Source organism: Gorilla gorilla, chromosome 12 (assembly GCF_029281585.2).
Source record: "Gorilla gorilla gorilla isolate KB3781 chromosome 12, NHGRI_mGorGor1-v2.1_pri, whole genome shotgun sequence".
NCBI classification, from domain to species: Eukaryota; Metazoa; Chordata; class Mammalia; order Primates; family Hominidae; genus Gorilla; species Gorilla gorilla.
In genome coordinates, this window is record NC_073236.2 from 60353044 (window position 1) to 60366569 (window position 13526).

Sequence of the window (13526 nt, forward strand, 5' to 3'; positions counted from 1 at the left end):
CCACTTTCATAGTCTATAAGTCTAATAAGCTTACGAGGTTCATGTTTAATTCCCTTACCATTCTTAGAATGTAGAATTTATTAGTCGTAAAACTAGCCTTAGATTGTAACTCAGGGATGAGAGAAACCTAGTTGTTGCCCTCAATTTTATTATAAACAAAATGGAGGGATGAGAAAGGGTGTAGCTTTTCAGAAATAACTTCCATGTTTGGCAAAACCTTGCTTAACCATATTGGCTGTTTTCCTAAATTTTATATATATGAAAATTTAGTTATGCTGGTTATCAATGTTATCAACTCTAAAAAAACCGCATGCCTGAGTTCAAATCTTGACTCTGCAAAAATAGATAAATAGAATTATATCAAACTAAAAACCTTATATATATATATATATATATATATATGAATTCAGCTCAATAGTAAGAAAACAATCTGATTAAAATAGACAAGGAACTTCAATAGAGATTTCTCAAAAAAGACATACAAATGGCCAATAGTTTTGTGAAAAATTGCTCAACATCATTAATCATCAGGATATGCAAATTAAAGTAACAATGAGATATCACCTCATACCTGTTATAATACCAGCTATTATCAAAAATATGAAAAATGACAAGCATTGGTGAGGATGTAGAGATAAGGGAACCCTTGCACACTATTGGTGGAAATGAAAATTACTATAATCATTATGTTAAACAGTATGGCAGTTCCTCAAAAAATTAAAAATAGAACTACTATGTGACTCAGCAATTTCACTTTTAGGTATATATCCAAAGAAATGAAATGAATATGTCAAAGAGGTATTCACACTCCCATGATTATTGCAGCACTATTCAAAGTAACTAATATTCAAAATCAACCTAAGTGTCTGTCAATGAGTGTCTGAATGAAGAAAATGGAGTATATATACAGAGTGGAATACTATTCAGCCACAAAAAAGGAAGAAGAAGAAAATTCTATCATTTGCAACAACATGAATGAAGCTAGAGGACATTACATTAAGTTAAATAAGACAGGCACAAAAAGATAAATACTGCATGATCTCACTGTATATAGACTCTAAACGAGCCAAACTCATAAAAGTAGAGAGTAAGAGTTGCAGCTCTTTTCAAATTTGTCTAGCAGATTTTCCATTTTTTCCCAGAACCACCCCCTCCCCAGCCACCCCTGCAAAAAAGCAAATGACAACAATGATAATAAACACCTCTCAAAACAGAGAGTAAATCTGTGGTTACCAGAGGTTGGGGGATGGAAGGATTGAGGAACAAAACCTTGACCCTGACACTTGTTAGCTGAAAGACTTAAGACAAATTAAGAGTTTTTAAGCTCCAGTTTCATCATTTGTAAAATGTAATTGACAAAATATATTCCAAAGTGTTATTGTAAGAATTAAATAAAATTTACTCAAAGAGTGGTTGACCTAAAGTAACCACCTAAATAGAAGCTGCTACTATCACCACTAATGCTCATTTCCTTTTCATGCCATTCTGCCATTAATAGAACAGGTGGCTCATATCCGTGCCTTCTAATCCCTTCACCATCCAGTTTCTCCTTCTCAATTTATTCTTTGTGCTATAAATTTCCCTCTACACACTGCTTTGAATGTGTCCCAGAGATTCTGGTATGCTGTGTCTTTGTTCTCGCTGGTTTCAAAGAACATCTTTATTTCTGCCTTCATTTTGTTAGGTACCCAGTAGTCATTCAGGAGCAGGTTGTTCAGTTTCCATGTAGTTGAGTCGTTTTGAGTGCGTTTCTTAATCCTGAGTTCTAGTTTGATTGCACTGTGGTCTGAGAGACAGTTTGTTATAATTTCTGTTCTTTTACTTTTGCTGAGGAGAGCTTTACTTCCAACTATGTGGTCAATTTTGGAATAGGTGTGGTGTGGTGCTGAAAAAAATGTATATTCTGTTGATTTGGGGTGGAGAGTTCTGTAGATGTCTATTAGGTCTGCTTGGTGCTGAGCTGAGTTCAATTCCTGGGTATCCTTGTTAACTTTCTGTCTTGTTGATCTGTCTAATGTTGACAGTGGGGTGTTAAAGTCTCCCATTATTATTGTGTGGGAGTCTAAGTCTCTTTGTTGGTCTCTAAGGACTTGCTTTATGAATCTGGGTGCTCCTGTATTGGGTGCATGTATATTTTGGATAGTTAGCTCTTCTTGTTGAATTGATCCCTTTACCATTATGTAATGGCCTTCTTTGTCTCTTTTGATCCTTGTCGATTTAAAGTCTGTTTTATCAGAGACTAGGATTGCAATCCCTGCCTTTTTTTGTTTTCCATTTGCTTGGTAGATCTTCCTCCATCCTTTTATTTTGAGCCTATGTGTCTCTTGCATGGGAGATGGGTTTCCTGAACACAGCACACTGATGGGTCTTGACTCTTTATCCAATTTGCCAGTCTGTGTCTTTTAATTGGAGCATTTAGTCCATTTACATTTAAAGATAATATTGTTATGTGTGAATTTGATTCTGTCATTATGATGTTAGCTGGTTATTTTGCTCGTTAGTTGATGCAGTTTCTTCCTAGTCTTGACGGTCTTTACATTTTGGCATGATTTTGCAGCAGCTGGTACCGGTTGTTCCTTTCCATGTTTAGTGCTTCCTTCAGGAGCTCTTTTAGGGCAGGCCTGGTGGTGACAAAATCTCTCAGCAGTTGCTTGTCTGTAAAGTATTTTATTTCTCCTTCACTTATGAAGCTTAGTTTGGCTGGATATGAAATTCTGGGTTGAAAATTCTTTTCTTTAAGAATGTTGAATATAGGCCCCCACTCTCTTCTGGTTTGTAGAGTTTCTGCTGAGAGATCTGTTGTTAGTCTGATGGGCTTCCCTTTGTGGGTAACCCGACCTTTCTCTCTGGCTGCCCTTAACATTTTTTCCTTCATTTCGACTTTGGAAATTTATAGCACTAAATGCCCACAAGAGAAAGCAGGAAAGATCCAAAATTGACACCCTAACATCACAATTAAAAGAACTAGAAAAGCAAGAGAAAACACATTCAAAAGCTAGCAGAAGGCAAGAAATAACTAAAATCAGAGCAGAACTGAAGGAAATAGAGACACAAAAAACCCTTCAAAAAATTAATGAATCCAGGAGCTGGTTTTTTGAAAGGATCAACAAAATTGATAGACTGCTAGCAAGACTAATAAAGAAAAAAAGAGAGAAGAATCAAATAGACGCAATAAAAAATGATGAAGGGGATATCACCACCGATCCCACAGAAATACAAACTACCATCAGAGAATACTACAAACACCTCTATGCAAATAAACTAGAAAATCTAGAAGAAATGGATAAATTCCTCGACACGTACACTCTCCCAAGACTAAACCAGGAAGAAGTTGAATCTCTGAATAGACCAATAACAGGATCTGAAATTGTGGCAATAATCAATAGCTTACTAACCAAAAAGAGTCCAGGACCAGATGGATTCACAGCCGAATTCTACCAGAGATACAAGGAGGAACTGGTACCACTCCTTCTGAAACTATTCCAATCAATAGAAAAAGAGGGAATCCTCCCTAACTCATTTTATGAGGCCAGCATCATCCTGATACCAAAGCCAGGCAGAGCCACAACCAAAAAAGAGAATTTTAGACCAATATCCTTGATGAACATTGATGCAAAAATCCTCAATAAAATACTGGCAAACCGAATCCAGCAGCTCATCAAAAAGCTTATCCACCATGATCAAGTGGGCTTCATCCCTGAGATGCAAGGCTGGTTCAATATACACAAATCAATAAATGTAATCCAGCATATAAACAGAACCAAAGACAAACCACACGATTATCTCAATAGATGCAGAAAAGGCCTTTGACAAAATTCAACAACCTTCATGCTAAAAACTCTCAATAAATTAGGTATTGATGGGATGTATCTCAAAATAAAAAGAGCTATCTATGACAAACCCACAGCCAATATCATACTGAATGGGCAAAAGCTGGAAGCATTCCCTTTGAAAACTGGCACAAGATATGGATGCCCTCTCTCACCACTCCTATTCAACATAGTGTTGGAAGTTCTGGCCAGGGCAATTAGGCAGGAGAAGGAAATAAAGAGTATTCAATTAGGAAAAGAGGAAGTCAAATTGTCCCTGTTTGCAGATGACATGATTGTATATCTAGAAAACCCCATTGTCTCAGCCCAAAATCTCCTTAAGCTGATAAGCAACTTCAGTGAAGTCTCAGGATACAAAATCAATGTACAAAAATCACAAGCATTCTTATACACCAATAACAGACAAACAGAGAGCCAAATCATGAGTGAACTCCCATTCACAATTGCTTCAAAGAGAATAAAATACCTAGGAATCCAACTTACAAGGGATGTGAAGGACCTCTTCAAGGAGAGCTACAAACCACTGCTCAATGAAATAAAAGAGGATACAAAGAAATGGAAGAACATTCCATGCTCATGGGTAGGAAGAATCAATATTGTGAAAATGGCCATACTGCCCAAGGTAATATATAGATTCAATGCCATCCCCATGAAGCTACCAATGACTTTCTTCACAGAATTGGAAAAAACTACTTTAAAGTTCATATGGAACCAAAAAAGAGCCCGCATCACCAAGTCAATCCTAAGCCAAAAGAACAAAGCTGGAGGCATCACGCTACCTGACTTCAAACTATACTACAAGGCAACAGTAACCAAAACAGCATGGTACTGGTACCAAAACAGAGATATAGATCAATGGAACAGAACAGAGCCCTCAGAAATAACGCCGCATATCTACAACTGTCTGATCTTTGACAAACCTGAGAAAAACAAGCAATGGGGAAAGGATTCCCTATTTAATAACTGGTGCTGGGAAAACTGGCTACCCATACGTAGAAAGTTGAAACTGGATCCCTTCCTTACACCTTATACAAAAATTAATTCAAGATGTATTGAAGACTTAAACGTTAGACCTAAAACCATAAAAACCCTAGAAAAAAGCCTAGGCATTACCATTCAGGACATAGGCATGGGCAAGGACTTCATGTCTAAAACACCAAAAGCAATGGCAACAAAAGCCAAAATTGACAAATGGGATCTAATTAAACCAAAGAGCTTCTGCACAGCAAAAGAAACCACCATCAGAGTGAACAGGCAACCTACAAAATGGGAGAAAATTTTCGCAACCTACTCGTCTGACAAAGGGCTAATATCCAGAATCTACAATGAACTCAAACAAATTTACAAGACAAAAACAAACAACCCCATAAAAAAGTGGGTGAAGAACATGAACAGACACTTCTCAAAAGAAGACATTTATGCAGCCAAAAAAACACATGAAAAAATGCTCATCATCACTGGTGGTCAGAGAAATGCAAATCAAAACCACAGTGAGATACCATCTCACACCAGTTAGAATGGCAATCATTAAAAAGTCAGGAAACAACAGGTGCTGGAGAGGATGTGGAGAAATAGGAACACTTTTACACTGTTGGTGGGACTGTAAACTAGTTCAACCATTGTGGAAGTCAGTGTGGCGATTCCTCAGGGATCTAGAACTAGAAATACCATTTGACGCAGCCATTCCATTACTGGGTATATACCCAAAGGACTATAAATCATGCTGCTATAAAGACACATGCACACGTATGTTTATTGCGGCACTATTCTCAATAGCAAAGACTTGGAACCAAGCCAAATGTCCAACAATGATAGACTGGATTAAGAAAATCTGGCACATTTACACCATGGAATACTATGCATAAAAAATGATGAGTTCATGTCCTTTGTAGGGACATGGATGAAATTGGAAATCATCATTCTCAGTAAACTATCGCAAGGACAAAAAACCAAACACCGCATGTTCTCACTCATAGGTGGGAATTGAACAATGAGAGCACATGGACACAGGAAGGGGAACATCACACTCTGGGGACTGTTGTGGGGTGAGGGGAGGGGAGAGGGATAGCATTAAGAGATATACCTAATGCTAAATGACGAGTTAGTGGGTGCAGCGCACCAGCATGGCACATGCATACATATGTAACTAACCTGCACATTGTGCACATGTACCCTAAAACTTAAAGTATAATAATAATAATTAAAAAAAAATTTATTCTTTGTGTTCTCTGTGAAAATCACTTTCTCAAAGTTCACCACATGTCAAAGGTCCAGGCTCTAAGGCTGAACTTTGGGCATGTAGGAAGAAGTGGATGTTTTAGAATCTCAAGCCATATACTATCTTAATGGAAGAAGATGGGACGGATTCTCAGAGTCAGGCAGAGATGCCAGGTTAGAGAGTAGGAATCACCCACTGACTGCAGGATGGAACAGAATAGTTCCTCGTCTGAGAAGTCAATTACCTGTGATGACAGTCTGGGAAGTCCAGACAAAAACTCAAAGTCCAATACCTGAAGTCAGGAGTTAGAGCAGAAAGAACAAAGGATACAGCAGTGTGCTAGTGGATTAAAATAGATTCATAACAAATGACATCCTGAACACTATGTTTTGCACAGAAAACTGTACACATACATGTTTTGGCATACTTTTGTTAGGCTAGGAGCATTTCCTTAAGGTAGCAGGATTAAGATGGATACAACCCTTTGTCAGGCCTTTCTGTTCATGTGGGTAAGACTATCCTTTTCTGTGTTTTCTCAGTGGAAAGCTGTCTTTCAGTCTGCGGTATACCTGGAAAATTCATTGACTATCTGGTGTATCCTTAGATCCAGAATCCTCCTATCTGACAATGGCATAAGTTGAGGAAGGTCTATTCTGCCCTCCTCCTCCTCCTTCTTCCTCTTCATTGCTAGAGGGTACTATGGAGAGGGTAAGAGCATGACAGGTAACTTACAGGACAGATAAGTAGGATATTGTGTGTATGTTGTAGGTGTGTGGGGATAATGCATGTAGTGTTTATGTACATGTGTGTGAAGTTGCATATGGGGAGAGAAAAAAACAGAAAATAAGATCTGTGATTTCTCATCTTAGTTCTTGGGATTAGTCAAAAATCTGCTCCCCCACATTGGTTTGAAGGCAGCCTCACCTTACCACCTACCAGAATTATCCCCTACATTGTATGTTACTTACAATTCCTGGTTGTAAAATGGGATTGACATAAAATAATCATGTAGGTTTTTAGTGTAAAGTCTAAGAATCTCCAGTGGTCAGTAAGCAGTTTTGCAAAGTTGGCAACTCTAATAGACTGTAATATTATTTCTTCCCATTAGGCAACATTTGCAATATGATTCCTACTAGTTTTACAAACTTGACCATCCTGAAGCAGCTGGAGGTCAGGGTTATACATTGGGACGGAATAAATAAATGAGTCCAGGGTTGAAGCAAAGACACTGACTACTGTAAATGCACCATAAGTGCAGGCTGTGTGAGATGGTATGGTCCAAAAGAAGGTCCTATAAATGAAGATGGGCTTCTCAGCTCAGAGTGGTTACCTCGCTGAAATCATAGAGTTAAGGAGACATCAGAGAGATGGAACATGATATCGATATAGAATAAACAACAATGGAAAAATTTACTGCAGTGTGAGTGAGTGGAGTGCAGACTCTAGAGAAAGCACTCAGACACTGAGTTATGGCTGTGTTTCCTCTGCTTGAAAGGTTGATATGCGATGTTTCCTATAGCCCCAAGATTGTTTCCTTGGTCAAATCATTCTTGCAACATTAACTCAAAGATTTGATAGAAGTATAGCAGATTTAAAATAAATGAGACCCTAACCAAGGTGACTATGCAACGGATAAGCACCTTTAACTCCTTGTCAACATGATTTATTGAGTAATCAGTAACTGATATTGATGATATTCAGCTGCCCTAAGACAGCTGCATAAGACTATGCACCAGTAGGATGCCCTTGAGGAGATACACGACTAGTAAGGTAGAAAAATTGAAAAGACCCCAGAATTTAAATCTTTCCAGAGTGAGGTGGTCCATAGCTGCTCAGCCTTTTCACTCATGCCCATTGTGGGGCCTGAATGTGGAGGAATTTTTGGACTTTAGAAGTTGCGCTTTTAAGTCAAACCAAGTTGCCCTGCATGTTGTGTTGTGGTCCTACATGTATCCTTTCTGAAAGCTAAATAAAGTTGGCTCTGGGTATAGCTTTTTCTGTCTTGTGAGTTTGATTGTTACTCTGAACTCCAGTCTGCTGCTGCTGTTCAAGCTGAGAGCTTCAGATGCCATGATTCTTTTTGACTAGGAGTTGGTTGTTAAAGCCTTTGGACTCTGTAAAGTATCAATGACCTTTCTTGTAATGCCTTTGTCAGTTCTAGTTTGCATTCCTCTTGATATTTTTGCAGCATGTTGAACTTAACCACCCTTCTCCTTTGGGTCTCTTTTCTCCTTCAATTCTATGACATCGTTCTTGATCTTCTTTTATAAAGATGACACCATCTCTGTTGAGTATGCCTCCTCTTTCAGTATTCTTCTGAGGAGTAATCCTCTATGTCTTTTTACCTCCTGGCTGCCAAAGACAGATGACCCATCCACAATGCTTATGTAAGTTTTTTATTGTTATGTAACAAATTACCACAACTTAGCAGCATAAAACAACACTCATTTATTATCACACAGTTTCCATAATTCAGGATTCTGGGAACAGCATAACTGGGTACTCTCACAAAGTTAAAAGAAGATGAATATACTAATTACCCTGATTTGATCAGAATACATGGTATACACATATAATAACATTGCTCTCTATCCCATAAATATATACAATTACTCTGTGTCAATGAAAAATGGGGAAAAAAACAATAACAAGCCTGTCACAGTGGCTAGGACCTGTAATCCCAGCACTTTGGGAGGCTGAGGTGGGCAGATCACTTGAGGTCAGGAGTTCAAGATCCACCTGGTCAACATGATGAAACCATGTCTCTAATATAAATACAAAAATTAGCTGGGTGTGGTGGTGCACACCTGTAATCCCAGCTACTTGGGAGGCTGAGACAGGAGAATCGCTTGAACCCAGGAGGTGGAGATTGCAGTGAGCCTAGATCACGCCACTCCACTCCAGCCTGGGTGACAGAGCAAGAATCCATTGCAAAAATAAAAATAAAAATAAAAACAAATTGTCAGCCAGGGCTGCAGTCTCACCTGACCCTTGGCACCCTCTTCCATATTCTCTCAGGTTGTTGACAGAATTCATTTTCTTGTGGTTATAGCATGCATGGAACTTCAGAGCCAGGAGGAAAGAGGGAGTCTCTGCAGCTGAGTCTTTCACCTCTAGATTCTTTTTTAAAGGGCTCAACTGATTAAGTCAGGCCCACATAGGATAATTTCCCTTTTGATTAAAGTCAAGTGATTAGGCATCTTAATTAAATCTGAAAAATTCCTTCATCTTTGCCATATTCTATTGGTTAGAAGCAAGTTATAATTCATAAATATACTAAAAACCTTTGACCTGTATACCTTAAGTGTATAAACTACATGGTTCATGAATGATATCTCAATAGAGTTCTTTAAAAAAATAAAGTTCTGAGACAGGGAAAGAAATAGAATCAAGTTACAAATCATATCCACATTCAAGGGTAGGGGATACTAGGGGGCAGGAATTATGAGGTTATATTGGAATTCTATCTGCCACAATACTAAAAGTACCATCTCTATGCTTGACATTTCCACTGAGCCCAAGGACCATATTTCCACTAGATTATCAGATTCCAAACACTAGATTAAATCTTCCCAGAGTGAGGTGGTCCACAGCTGCTCAGCCTTTTCTCTCATGCCCATTGTGGGGCCTGAATGTGGAGGAATTTTTGGACTTTAGAAGTTGTGCTTTTAAGTCAAACCGAGTTGCCCTGCATGTTGTGTTGTTTCAAATAGTTTGAAATAGGTTTCAAATAGTGCCTACTTGGCAGCTCTTGTTATAGTATTTCTCAGTTTTCAATGAAGTGTCCATGCATGAAATTTGTATATATATTTTAAGAAAGCTTACAATAACAAATCCAAAAGCAAAAATAACAGTAATAGAAGAATTTTCTCCAAGTACAAGGCTGCTAGAATTGGCTTGGTGAATCGGCAAATAAAAATACTAATATTCACTTGATTGGGGACGGAGGGGACAAGAAAAACAGTAGATCTGCTGTCACGAAGAAAGGTAGAATATACTTTTACCATCCCCATATTCATATCCTGACTATGGACCCAAAGTTTATGACAACCATGTACTTGGTGACTGTTCTTAAACACTTGAGTTCTGCTTTCGGTGTTAGCAATGTACACTATTGCCCTTTTTTTTTTTTACATTTATTCAGAAATCAGGGCAAGACTTTTGCTTTCAGTATATCCTGAAAGCAATTGTATGTGAGTAAAATTTGTTAGAAACAGAAGGAAAGAGCAAGAATTCTAGTAAATTCTACTGAACTAGCTCAAAATAACAGACCTACTGAACTAGCTCAAAAATAATAGATTAAGCATCCAGGACCGTGACTGTTTGTATCGTATCAGTTTGGATGAGAATTTCTCCGATATATACAACCAGGTGTGTGAATGCTAGGATATCTATTCTTAATTTTACTAAATGTTGCTGATGCTTTCCACAACAACTATGTTAATTACACCCCCATCAACACTCAGTGAAGTTTCTCATTTCTTGTAGTTTTCACCAAAATTTGCTAATACCCTACTTTTAGATTTTTGTTAGTCAAACGGGTCTAACCTGGCATCTCATTGCTTTTAATTTTCTTCTCTCTGATTCCTACTAAGGCATATGTGGAAATCTTCATAACCATTTAGACTTTTCCTCCTATGACATGTTCATTTATATTTTTACTCATGTTTATTTTGAGTTTCCTGGTTTTTGTAGTTAATTTTTATAAGTTTGTGATATATTCTAGATTAGGTCTGTTTCATAGAGCTTTCTGTGATTATGGAAATGTTCTATATCAAACTGTTTAACATGGTCCCCCCAGCCATCTGGCTAGGGAGTACTTAAAATATGGTTAGTGCAATTGAGGGACTGAAATATAATTCTATGTAATTGATTTAAATTCAGATGTAAATAACCATATGTGACCAGTGACTATGTATTGAACAGTTTAGTTCTAGGTGATACTCTTGTGAGTTTTATGGATTGCAAATATCTTCTTCCAATCTCATATCTCTATTACTTTTGTTTAGAGTTGTAATTTGTTTAATATAAACTCTAAATTTTAAAGTAATGAAATCCATAAAATTTTATTGTCTAGTTTGTTAGGTTTTTTCGTTTGTATGAAGACATTAAAAACATTTCCCATCCTTAGATGCAATAATGTTTTCTTTATTTATGCTTTAGTTTTTATTATATCTTTACTTCTGATTTCTTTGGGTTGAATTTTCCTGTTTTTCTTTTTTTGTTAAAGTGAAATGTTAGGTTATCAATTTTAGATTTTTCTTCTTTTTAAATATAGGCATTTATAGCTATAAATTATCTTCTAAGTACTGCTTTGGCTGCATCCCATAACTTTCAGTATGCTGTATTTTCATTTTTACTCATCTCCAAGTATTTAATCATTTAAGCGATTTCTTTTACGATCCATTATTTAACAATATGCTGTGTAATTTCCACATGTTTGTGAACTTTCTTTTGTGATTGATTTCTAATTTTATTTTTGATGAGACAGCATACTTTTTGGAAGGTTTAATCATTATAAAGTTTTATTGAGGCCTGTTCTATGGCCTATATATGGTTTAAGTTGAATAATATTTCAAATGCATTGAGAAGAATGTATAGTAGTTTGCCTACCACAGTTTCACTCTCTGAAGTTTCAGTTACCTATGATGCAGTATGATATTTAGACAGAGAGAGAGAGAGAGAGACCATATTTATATAAATTTTACTACAATATATTGTTATAATTGTTCTATTTTATTAGTCATTATTGATAATCTTTTACTGTGCCTAATTTATAAATTAAACTTCATCATAGGCATGTACATATAGGAGAAAAACACAATATATATAAGGTCCAGTAGTATTATCAGTTTCAGGCAACCACTGGGAGTCTTGAGACACATCCCCTGCAGATAAAGGGGACTATTGCGTATTTTGCAGTTTTTGGGTAGAATATTTTACATCTACCTATGAGGTTTATATTAATAGTTCATTTATAATGTTGTTCAACTTTTCCACACCTTTGCTGATCTTCTGCCAGTTATTCCATCCATTATTGAAAGTGAAGTACTGAGTTCTCCAACTATTGTTATTCAGCTGTCTATTTCTTCTTTCAGTTCTGTTTTTCCTTAAGGCATTTTTGGACTCTTTTGCTAGGTGGATATATGTTTATAATTTGCATGTCTTAAATAATAAACTATTTTATTATTATAAGATGTTCTTTTTTGCCTCTAGTAACAATTTGTCTTAAAGTATATTTTGTCTGATGTTATTATAGCCACTGCATGACTACTTGGGTACTAATGAATCATATATCTTTTTTCCTAGCATTTTAGTTTTAACCTGTTTGTGTCTCTGAATTTGAAGTTTTTCTCTTGTGGACAGTGTATAACATATATTGGAATCTGTTTCTTGTTAATTCTTTTAAATTTAATTTTAATTTACTTTTTAAAAGGTATATATTCAATGAATATATTTATTTTCCTTTGAATAAAGTGTCAATTTAATTTACTTTTAACTTAATTACGGATAGGGTAGTCATTATGTCTGATGTTTTACTTGCTTTATATGGCTTACATCTGGGTTTTTTTCATTTTTTCGATTTTATCATTACTGGTTTGTTTTCTGTTAGATATTTTCTAGTATATCATTTTAATTTCCCTGTGATTTACTTTAACATTTGTTCTTGAACTGTTTCTTAGTGATTTCCCTAGGGATTATAATTAACATCTAACTTAAAGCAATGTGGTTTAGACTAATAAAAACTTAATTTATAATAAATAGTATACAAATATTTGCTCTGACATAACTTTCTCATGGTATGTTTGTGCTATTTGCACAAAATACATCTTTATGCATTATAAGCCCTTCTACATAACTGACAATTATTGAGTTGTGTAGCTGTCTCATATTGAATAGGAGAAGGAAAGTGTTTTAAAATATATATATATTTATATTATTTTTATTTTTGCATTTAATGGTGTTCAGTTTTTCTTTTTAAAATTAAAAACAAATTTGTGGGTATACTGTAAGTGTATATATTTATGGGGTACAAGAGATGTTTTGATATGGGCATATGTACGGTATGAAATAAGTACATTATGGGGAATGGCATATCTATCCCCGGAGTATTCATTTTTCTTTATAAGAATTCAAGTTACTGTTTAGTGATCTTTCATATTAGCCCTAGGGATCTCCTTTAATATTTTTTATACTGCTAGTGGTAAATTCTCTCAGTTTTCTCTGTGTCTTAATTTCTCTATTATTTTTGAAAAATAGTTTTGCTAGACACAGAAGTCTTAGTTGACAGTGTTTTTCTTTTCATGGTTTCTGCTGAGAAGTCTTTTGTTAATCTCACTGAGTATTGATTACACACGATGAGTTGCTTTTCTCATGCTTCTTTCAAGGGTCTTTATCTTTCAACAGTTTGACTGTGATGTGTCTCAGTGTGGATCTCCTTAGTTTATTCTACATGGTGTTCATTGAACTAATTGGAT

At 36.1% G+C, this 13526-nt stretch overlaps 1 non-coding gene across 1 annotated transcript; it reads left to right on the forward strand.

Annotated features, from left to right (window-relative positions):
- Window positions 1-1089: 1089 nt before the first annotated feature.
- On the forward strand, window positions 1090-1148 carry LOC115933621 (U7 small nuclear RNA). The gene has a single exon (XR_004069488.1). It is a non-coding gene; the product is annotated as a U7 small nuclear RNA (small nuclear RNA).
- Window positions 1149-13526: the final 12378 nt, after the last annotated feature.